Source organism: Solanum pennellii, chromosome 4 (assembly GCF_001406875.1).
Source record: "Solanum pennellii chromosome 4, SPENNV200".
NCBI classification, from domain to species: Eukaryota; Viridiplantae; Streptophyta; class Magnoliopsida; order Solanales; family Solanaceae; genus Solanum; species Solanum pennellii.
The window spans coordinates 45,624,043-45,635,129 of record NC_028640.1 but is presented as its reverse complement, the minus strand read 5'-3'; the positions used below and the strand labels follow the sequence as shown (position 1 = coordinate 45,635,129).

At 33.0% G+C, this 11,087-nt stretch overlaps 1 long non-coding RNA gene across 1 annotated transcript; it reads right to left on the bottom strand.

Annotated features, from left to right (window-relative positions):
- Window positions 1–3,189: 3,189 nt before the first annotated feature.
- Window positions 3,190–6,162, bottom strand: LOC107016068. Its single transcript, XR_001456413.2, has 2 exons — window positions 5,680–6,162; window positions 3,190–5,300 (listed from the first exon to the last, which is right to left on the bottom strand). It is a non-coding gene; the product is annotated as an uncharacterized LOC107016068 (long non-coding RNA).
- Between the last annotated feature and the right edge of the window lie 4,925 nt (window positions 6,163–11,087).

The following is an 11,087-nucleotide window of genomic DNA, read 5'->3' as shown; positions in this document are numbered from 1 at the left end:
ACCTAAGGCATTCCGCTTAATTACGGTTATCCGTCAACTAATTTATTTTGGCTAAAACTTAACTTATAAATTTTTAACTAAAAAAACAATTTTAGGATGGCAAAGAGTTAAACTACTAACTTATTATCTAAGTGAGTTATAAAATTTATTTTGAATTTTATTTATTTTCTAGTTGATTAAAATAAGTGATTAAAACGAGATGGCGTCTTGCGGAGGATTTGGATTCATTCAACCCTAATACTAACGACATTTATTTAACAAACAAATAAAAGACATAACTAGATAGATAGATAGATAGATAGATAGATAGATAGATAGATAGAGAGAGAGAGAGAGAGAGAGAGAGAGAAAGAGAGAGAGAGAGAGAGAAAATTGGGTCCAAATCCGGGTTTTCTGTCCGCCTTGATCGAAATTTAGGACCCACCTGTTCTGGGTTTTTGACCCATTTGTTTTGTACCTGTCCTAGACTAATCATATAATAATACAAAATATATACAAAAAATAAAAGACGATAAGGGCTTAGGCCCAAATAACAAATTACAATAAGAATAGATAAAGATTTGGACTCTTTGGCCCAAACTCTTCGGCTTCTTCGTCTGTACGTCGATCTTAGGAGTTTGACTCGATTAAGGAACCTTGAGCCTTTATGGCTCTCCCGAAATGCAAGAGAAGGAGATGAGAGTTCATGGCGAACTCAAGCGGATTTTACATGCCACAAAGCAAATGAAAGGAATTAATATATAATCCAACTGACATATATGCAAGAAGAAAAAACTAACTTAATGAAAAATACATATTTTTTTATCCAAGAAAGATGCATACTAACAAACAATCCCATATGATCCTAAAATGAAATTACAAGTTGTACTCGTGCATAAAAGAAAAGCATAATGTATAAGTGGCCACCCATTGATTTAATACGGCTAAAATGTCATATTCTTAAATTGTGCCACTATTTTTAATACATTAAAGGCTATTATGCAAAGTTAAATCCAATACAAGGAAATTTGTGACTTTAAGCAATTAATGGTCATTAGCCAAATCTGAACAGAGATAAAATACCTACAGTGAGCACTTTAGTACGCCTCATAAGTTTTTTGGAACCATAGAGGATAAGACCATGGTTAACAAACACTAATTCAATATGACTTGAAGTCACTAAGACAAACAAACCTTTCTTTCTAATCATACAGTATGTTGTGATGGATGAAGAGAAAAAAAATAAATATATACATATATATATATATATATTACATAATTGAGAAAAATGGCAACAGAATCCCAGGACATTAAGATGATTAATCTAATTTGAATTTGATAGAATTCATAATTATCAAGAGGACTCGTCTGGCTTGGTTTGGCCAACTCTTGTGGCTGGGCACCGTCCTTTTTATAGAGATACTCAATCATCCACCATTGGAGCAGAATGTTGCAACCTTGGAAAAACGGGAACCCATTCTTACACAAGCTTAAAGATCGATAAATGTCAGCCAAAATGACCGGGGCCAAACTACAGTACTTCTTTTCTTCTTGTTTTCTACCAATTCCTCTGAACATGGAGTTCACTAACATCACGACCCGGGTGTCGATTTCTTTTCCTTCATCTTTAGGGAACACCATAGTTCCTAAAAAGCATGCAGAAAAAGCGATAGTCTGAGTTTGTCTCCAGGTACTGTGATTGTGGAATTCATTCAAAAATAGTTTAAAATAGTTGTCGTGCTCCCATCTCTCGAAAAATCTCATTAGTGGTATATCATGGGTTTCCAACCAGTTTGCATTCACCAGCAGTAACATATTCTTCAATTCTTCACTAGTTGGCCTATTAGGCAGAAAGATGTGATGATCGGGACATTTTCTCCTCTTGCCACATATCCCAATAGAGTCCAGGCAATCCTTAATATCCTCTAGCGTGGGTGTTATTTTGACATCTCCAAATCAATAAACCATCTTATTATTATACCAAAACTGAGTGATAACCTCGATAAACGTGGGCCAAACCTTGAAGTCCATTATTGAAAGTAAGTGACCCAGGTGAATCGAGATTTCTCTCCTTTGACAATCTTTGAGGTTGTCCCACCATACACGACAAATGTCGGGCGTTTGGTGACCATGTTGAAATGGAGGAACTGACTCGACACAACAAACATTTAAACGCGCAATACATCCTTCAGATTTAACAATCAAAATGAGTGTCCTATCGAGCCGTGGGCTCTTTGGACTCAAGGTGGTCTTTATAATGGGCCCAACACCCCTTGGATGTTGGGTCGTCTTAGGTCAATGCGCTACTTTTCAGGATTTGATTTCGCTCTATCTTAGTTTAACTAAGAGTGGGTTGTATTTATAGTGGAAAGGGTAACCCAAGAGGACTACTTGGGCTGGGACAGTTAATGACCGTTGACTATCAAATAGCCAACTACATTCATCAGGGTGCCCCGAGAAGTATTTGATTAACAAACTACTGCAAACCCGCACAATCGTCCCTTAAGTGAAATGGCATACTTGTCGTTAGAAGGAAAAGTGTTATGCCATGAATGCAGTAGTTGATATAAAGCAATAAACAAATAAACAATTAAAAGCCAAATATGTTAGTCTTATGGTTAGAATTCTCCTTATCCCCAGCAAAGTCGTCATTTCTGTTTTATTTTAAAAAGGAAAAAACATTTGTTTCGAAGAATTTTTGAATTTTTAGATTTACCACTTAATTTTTTGAGAAAAATTAAAAAAATATTTATTTTCAAAAGACTTGAACAGATATAATCATTTCAAAATATCTAAAGGGTTCGAAGATTCTAGGTTTTGAAAGCACCTAAGGCATTCCGCTTAATTACGGTTATCCGTCAACTAATTTATTTTGGCTAAAACTTAACTTATAAATTTTTAACTAAAAAAACAATTTTAGGATGGCAAAGAGTTAAACTACTAACTTATTATCTAAGTGAGTTATAAAATTTATTTTGAATTTTATTTATTTTCTAGTTGATTAAAATAAGTGATTAAAACGAGATGGCGTCTTGCGGAGGATTTGGATTCATTCAACCCTAATACTAACGACATTTATTTAACAAACAAATAAAAGACATAACTAGATAGATAGATAGATAGATAGATAGATAGATAGATAGATAGAGAGATAGATAGATAGATAGATAGAGAGAGAGAGAGAGAGAGAGAGAGAGAAAGAGAGAGAGAGAGAGAGAAAATTGGGTCCAAATCCGGGTTTTCTGTCCGCCTTGATCGAAATTTAGGACCCACCTGTTCTGGGTTTTTGACCCATTTGTTTTGTACCTGTCCTAGACTAATCATATAATAATACAAAATATATACAAAAAATAAAAGACGATAAGGGCTTAGGCCCAAATAACAAATTACAATAAGAATAGATAAAGATTTGGACTCTTTGGCCCAAACTCTTCGGCTTCTTCGTCTGTACGTCGATCTTAGGAGTTTGACTCGATTAAGGAACCTTGAGCCTTTATGGCTCTCCCGAAATGCAAGAGAAGGAGATGAGAGTTCATGGCGAACTCAAGCGGATTTTACATGCCACAAAGCAAATGAAAGGAATTAATATATAATCCAACTGACATATATGCAAGAAGAAAAAACTAACTTAATGAAAAATACATATTTTTTTATCCAAGAAAGATGCATACTAACAAACAATCCCATATGATCCTAAAATGAAATTACAAGTTGTACTCGTGCATAAAAGAAAAGCATAATGTATAAGTGGCCACCCATTGATTTAATACGGCTAAAATGTCATATTCTTAAATTGTGCCACTATTTTTAATACATTAAAGGCTATTATGCAAAGTTAAATCCAATACAAGGAAATTTGTGACTTTAAGCAATTAATGGTCATTAGCCAAATCTGAACAGAGATAAAATACCTACAGTGAGCACTTTAGTACGCCTCATAAGTTTTTTGGAACCATAGAGGATAAGACCATGGTTAACAAACACTAATTCAATATGACTTGAAGTCACTAAGACAAACAAACCTTTCTTTCTAATCATACAGTATGTTGTGATGGATGAAGAGAAAAAAAATAAATATATACATATATATATATATATATTACATAATTGAGAAAAATGGCAACAGAATCCCATGACATTAAGGGAAGCAATATTGATTAATCTAACTTGAATTTGAAAACATATTTTTTCCATATAACACAACTCACTAATCCAGCCTAAAGTGCAAAGTTCATGCTAAGCAAATGTCTCCTATGTACCTAAAGGGGACGAAACAGATATTTTGAAGAACAGCAAATCTTAAAATTCTAACAAGCCTTAAACGCTATAGCATTGGATCAACCATGTAAAGGAAGAAAGTATGCTAGTGATCAACAAAATAAGCAAATAAGTTATACACTAATCTTAGCAACTATTGAATTGAATAAATACCAGGTTAGTATGTCACCACAAAATAAATAGATACGCAATAGGATCTATATGGACAAAATCTTCTCATGTTCGAGCTAAGATACTGACAAACAACTAACATATAAAATCACAAACTCTAAGCGACTGTAAATTAAACAAAAAAACTAGTAGAGATGCAGATACTTTTTGATGAGCCGTATAGGTTTGAGAAGAGGAAGTTAAGTTCAGCAAATTACAACTACATACAAGCTCACAACCAGTAGTCTCGTTAGAACAGGAGAGATATAAGAGGAGTTCGACACTAAACGAAGATTCTAGCCTCAATTCATTAACTCTTTCGTCATTTTTTTTATCTTGTATCAGTCAAAAGCACTTCAACGTATATTCTACTAAATCGATTCAAACACAATAGTGAGAAGTTGACAAGAGAACCAACACCAATATTACGACTAAATAAACTCAAAAAGAGTTAACAGTGGTGAACAAAATATTAGGTAGTGAATGCATTTCGAAAATAAGAAAAAATTAATAAATTAAAGTGAATCAACTCATACACCAGATGCAATTGTAGAGCTACAAACAAAATCGGAAAGAGCATTGAAACCAACAATTCAAACACATTATTGATTCATTATCAAACCAAAAGTCTGAATATTTTCAAAATCTCAGCCAAGACCTTAACAATCAAGATTCAAACAATAATATGTCGATTAAACTGAGAGATGATGATATCAAGCCATAAAACTAAGAAACTATTAACTCACAACGAGGATATTAAAATTAGAGAGGGAATATTACCTTTTCGAAGGCAGCGACTGAGACAACAGCGACCTGGACGGCGACAGACTTCCACCACCGCGACAGGAAACTCGAATACGAGCAAACTGCTCCTAAAGTTGTTCTCTACGTTTCTGCTAATAAAAAATTCTTTGTATTTTAGATCAAAAATAACCCTACTGGAGACCGTCAACTTTCCTACTATCTTTTCCCAAAAGAAAATTTCAAGTCTTAAATCCCTCTCAATCTTCTAACTAAAATCTTACTCTTTTTCCCAATATTCCTACTAGAGAAATCCTTTCTCTTCAACCAAAATTCTCTCTCCCCCCCCCCCCCCANCCCCCCATTTTTTAGGAATAGAACACGCCCTCTTATAGAGAGGAAGATAGAGGAAAAGAAAAGGTCGAAGAGACGGGGGGAATTCTGAAAAAGATCAGGACAGAATAGGGCATTCACTTTGATTCCCAAATTCGAAAAATTTCAAATCAAAGTTGAGACAAAATTCTCTTGTACCTGGAAATCCCAATTTTGGGCAAAACAAAATCTAAACAAGACAGTTGACGGCCTCGGTCGTCTACTCGTCCTCGCACCTTGACGTGGCATCATCTCGCGCCGGCGAGTACACCCTGAAACGCGGACAAAGCTGCACAAGGACGAAATAAAGTTGTTGATTGTACGGACCCTACAGGTTGAGAGAGACATCGCGAAGTGCGAACTCTCCATTTCCGCATATGCCTTCGCGTGGAGGAGACGGGTTCGTACGGGGCTGCTCGCGCGTCTTGTCGTTTCTGTACTTTCTTCTCACGCGTTGAGAAATTGCACGCGTTGGGATGAACTTCTGGATTTCTTTGAACTGGGATTTGGACGGGGTCAAGTAAAATAAAAGGGCTGGGTTATTGAAAGGGAAACCATCTCTATGTAATTAGTTAATAAGGGTATAGTTTAATTTATTTACGGTCAGTAAATATAGTTTCAATTTTTTTGCCATAATTAATGGGACCCAATATCTATTTGTATACAGAATAAAAATAGTCATTCAAAGATTTTTATATAATTTTATTCAAAATCAAATTTATCTCTCCTATTCTCATTCCATATCTTTTCCTAAAATTACTCTTCGCTTCTAATTTGAATTTCCATTGGGAAAATTTTGACCTTCTCCCTTCGATGTTCTTCCACTTTTTGTAGGTAACCGCCAAATTCATGGCTTTCAATATTTTTTTTCTTGATTCCTTCTACAGGAATTGTATATTTAGTATGATTGTTAGTTTTTTCATATTTTTTAAAAATTTTTTTATTACTTATCAGATTACAAGTCTTTCAAAATCAGAATAGATGATTTGACTCAGAACTCTGGATTAATGTAGGGTCTATGACGAAACATAAATAAGTTTAAGTTGAACAATCTATTGAAGAATTGAGATCCATGAAAAAAAATGACCCAATGACAATTCATAAAGTCATCAACAACGCGAAATCTAGCGGCATTAAGATTGTTGAAGGTGGAAGTAAGAGAAAAGTCATATACATTGATTCAGAAAAGATTGAATCTGCCTCATCAGAACTGGACAAATCTGAAGAATATCGGGAACATCAGGTAGTGTAATTTATATACAAATTACAAAGTTATGTATATAGTGGTTTGTATATTAAGTTAATATATACAAAGTATTATGAAACAGTTCTTAATTGTATATAGTATTAGTTGTATACCAATTACTAAAGTTAGGTATATAGTGGGTTGTATATTAAGATAACATATACAAAGTCTTATGAGGCAATAGCTATTTGTATACAATTATTTAATTTTTGTATAAAGAAATTTGTTAAAATCACTCTATAATATAATAATACATTATACAAATTTGTCGATATATACAAAAAATTATGAAAATAATAAAATATTATATATATAAACGTTACACCCTCAAATATAGAAACATATTTCAAGCTTACTATATATACAATTAACAAATGAATATTATATACAATCAGTTTAATCATTAATATTTTTTAAAAAAAAAACATGAAATCACAAATGCACATATATAACTATAATATATATACCAAAATTATTATACATTATATAAATTCGTAGAATTATACAAAAGAAAAAATAGGAACATAATAAAATATTGTATACAAACAGATTACCAAAAAAAAATTAAAAGAATATATGATGGTCATATACAGTTTAAAACACAAAATCAATTACACACAAATATTGTAGAAAAATTATATACAATTTCGCAAATATATACAATACAATCAATTTATATATAAATATATCTATGTGTGCGTGTGTTTCATAGATTTATCTAAAAATATTTGATTTTGAACTGGTATTGTCTTTCTATAGCTTTAGAATTCTTTTTTTTGGGACATAATTGATTTTGAATGTTTTGCTTTAATCATGGGATTATGAGAATTTATTGTTAGCATCTTTTGTGCTACTGTTACCATTTATTGAAAAATAATTTTTTTGTATAAATTTAATTTAAAAAAATATTTTATACAAATTTAGAGTCACCTATAAACTAAACTATACCCACGAAATGTAATTATGTAAACTATACCCATGAAATGTAATTTCATAATATCCGTTTGCCATATATGAAATTTTCCCTTATTAAAATGGGGGGAAAAGTTGGGCTCGGGAAGGGGTAAATAAGAGTGGGCTGCCTGGGACTGAAAAAGAAAAGGTTGTTAGGATTCTAAGGCTTGGAATTGGGTTGCTACAATGTCCCAACCTGGCAGAAAAATTATTTAACCGAAACTAAATCGATTAATTTACCCAAGATGAATTAATCTAAATTCATTAATGAGTCTCTTGAATTTAACGAGACGAACTAATTAACTTAATTATAACTCATGACTCAAAAGAAATGTATGTATTAACTTAGTCAAAATTAATTTTATAAAGTCTTAAGTAAAAATAAAATCCTTTTGAGACGATTTTTGAATAAGTTATAAATAAACTAGCTATATAAGAATATATAAAGAAAGTATATTAATCATTTGAAAATTAAAAAAATTCGATCAAAAAAACTTGGAGAAAAATATTTTCAGTTTTCTAAATTCAATTATTTCGACTCGTTTTGGAATTTAAGAAACTCGTTAATTAATTCATATCGGGGGGGTTCAAAATTTGGTGTGAATAACTTGTAGATTTCAATTCAAGTAGCTACTATGGTTGATAATATTGGTATATTTATTTTAGTTATGTCTTTAGTAACAAAATTCCCTGTTCATAGGGGTGTGTAGTGTATGGATGACTAATCTACATTAGGGTGTTACTTAACTACTTGTAAAATATTGAATTAATTTGGATCAACCTGTCTATTTATGTTTTCATATATTATTTGAGCTTGCAAACTCTAGTTTATTGTAGATATTTCGTGTTGCTTGTGAAAGGACATTGGAGTGAAATGGATAGTTGATAATGACTCGATTGAATTCATCTGAAAGCTAAATCTTAGAAATGTTTAGCTGGATTAAAGCATTGCATTGGTTTCACAAGTTTACCTTGTTTTAAGATTTGTGATGGTGAAATTGTAGTGATTAAGTAACCATTCAGATTTTGTATTCAAATTGTTACTCGAAATCCTCCATTTAATTTCATGCAGAAATTATATCAATATTCGAACTTCTAGTGAGATAAAATAGGGTGAATTAGATCCATCCATTCCTCGTGCAATCTATGTCAACTCTTAGTTGAATTATATATTGCAAATGATTGTTTACGCAATGAATTTGAATGTGTAGTTCAATGTTATGAACAGTGACATCGTTGTTGGGGAAGGGTGGATAGAAATTCTCATATTTAAGTGTTCTATTTCACTAGTGTTTTCTTGTTGTTTAACCTTACTTTGTTTATTATTTTGTTGTTTCAATAGGAGAAAACATGAGTGCATGCGGAAGTGACACTACCAGATGTGATGGGAAGTTTGCTTATGATTATTACTTGGGAGATGCGTGTTGATAAAGTGTCATACGATTACCACCAACAATGGAAAAACAGTCTTCCGTGTCACAAGTACAATGTTGCATTTTCTTCAAATAAAAGGACTCTATGCAGGGCAAGCTCATGAGAATCCACACAATCATCTCAATTTTTTTATTAATGTGTGTGTTCCTTTAATATTTGACAACATAAGTCAAGTTTGATTTGATTGAGGTTATTATTTCTTTCTTACGATAAAGGCCACACTTTGTTAGGTAAGATGCCTGAAGGTGCTATCACATCTTAGGTTGAACTAAGTGTTGCGTTCCTTACTAGTTTTTTCCATATTTTTGAATGTTGCAACTCTGGACGAGATTGACAGTTTTCACCAAAATGTTTGTGAATTTCTTTATGAACTTGGTTGCATTTTCAAAAAAAGTTGATTCACTGTCCAACTCATAATATACTGTATAATGTGTTTTTGTAATTTTTTTATCGGGCACTTGATCAATTGAATAAGATTGTACTTATATTATTGTCGGAGACACTATTATGAGTCAGCTTTTTGACTTTACATCTAGTTTACTTGATAGGATGGTGAAAACAAAAAGAATTTGCACTAGGGAGGTTAAAGTGTCAAGGGGTGGTCTTTCCTCCTCGCTTAATGAAGAAGAGAGAGACGAGAATATGGAAAAATAATGACACAAATGGACATATTGACCAAGTTTTTATTTGAGGTGGTTCAAAGAATGTGAATGTAGTGCATTCAAGCAAAAATAGAAACAATTAAGATGAAAAATTTGATGTCTTCTATTGAACAGGTGCAATTTATTGAACCATGGGGGTGGGGGTATCGTCCTACCTTTCAAAGACTAGGCCAGAATTAACGTTGGAACAATGATAGAGAAATTGAGTGTCTATTTCTTAGTTGAAGATTCCTCTTACTAACTGATATGAAAGAATTAGTACATATGTTTTGCCAAAAATAGGATTGACTAGATCTATTCAAATTTTTAATGAAGTTAATTGGAAAAATATGGACTTCTCGAAATTGAGTGGATAAAGATGGGAATTGGAGAGATTATGAAAGGAAGTGACTTGATTGAAGTAATAGTTGGAGGAAACTTGAAAATAGAGGGTCATTACAATATCCTTATGATAGACCCAAACCTAAGGAATCCAGTGCCCACATTCAGAGTAGTACACTAATACTCACTAGTACACCTTTTCATAGAGCACCAGTAGACAATTCAGAGCGCACAATTTAGTGTTACTTATATGATAGAAGAATGAGATTCTTGCCATTACTAATCAGTTTAATCATTATATGAGGACGGTAAGGGATAAGATGAAGGATTCGACTCAAAATGGCGATATACTGAGGTGGAATACCAGTTACATCACCGAGAGAGGTGAAGATGTTGATTAGGTTACTAACTTGGATCCAATTAAAAAGAACATGTTTAGCTTTCCGAGAAAGTTCTGATGGGTTATAATACGCTCCTGTATTGTCCCACTTTGATGGATAATACTCTAACTCGTGATCAGACTGTTCTAGTGGCTAGCACTATGAAGGGATATGATATTAACATCCTATGGTATATCAATTACGACATCCATGAGCGAGCTTCTATATATAGCACCAAAATTTTGTTGTCAAACCTAATCCTCAAATTATCTAGAGATTCTAAAGTGCAGACTATGAAGTTTGTGGACGTCTGATCGAGGTGACGCGGGATGTGGGGATCATAAAAAATGACACAACCTGGGGTTCAGTTACCATAGTTATTTGTGGATCGACTATAACGCCCGGGCCTTCACCCTGGACGTGGCTGGCACCTTATTACTATTGTTGGCCTTGAGTGAACCCTTGGCCTAGCTTACTTAACTCAGCAGAAGAATAACTTAACTAAATTATGAAATACGGGCATTCTTAAAAGACTTAAAATATAATAGTCTGGCCAAAATGACATTTAAA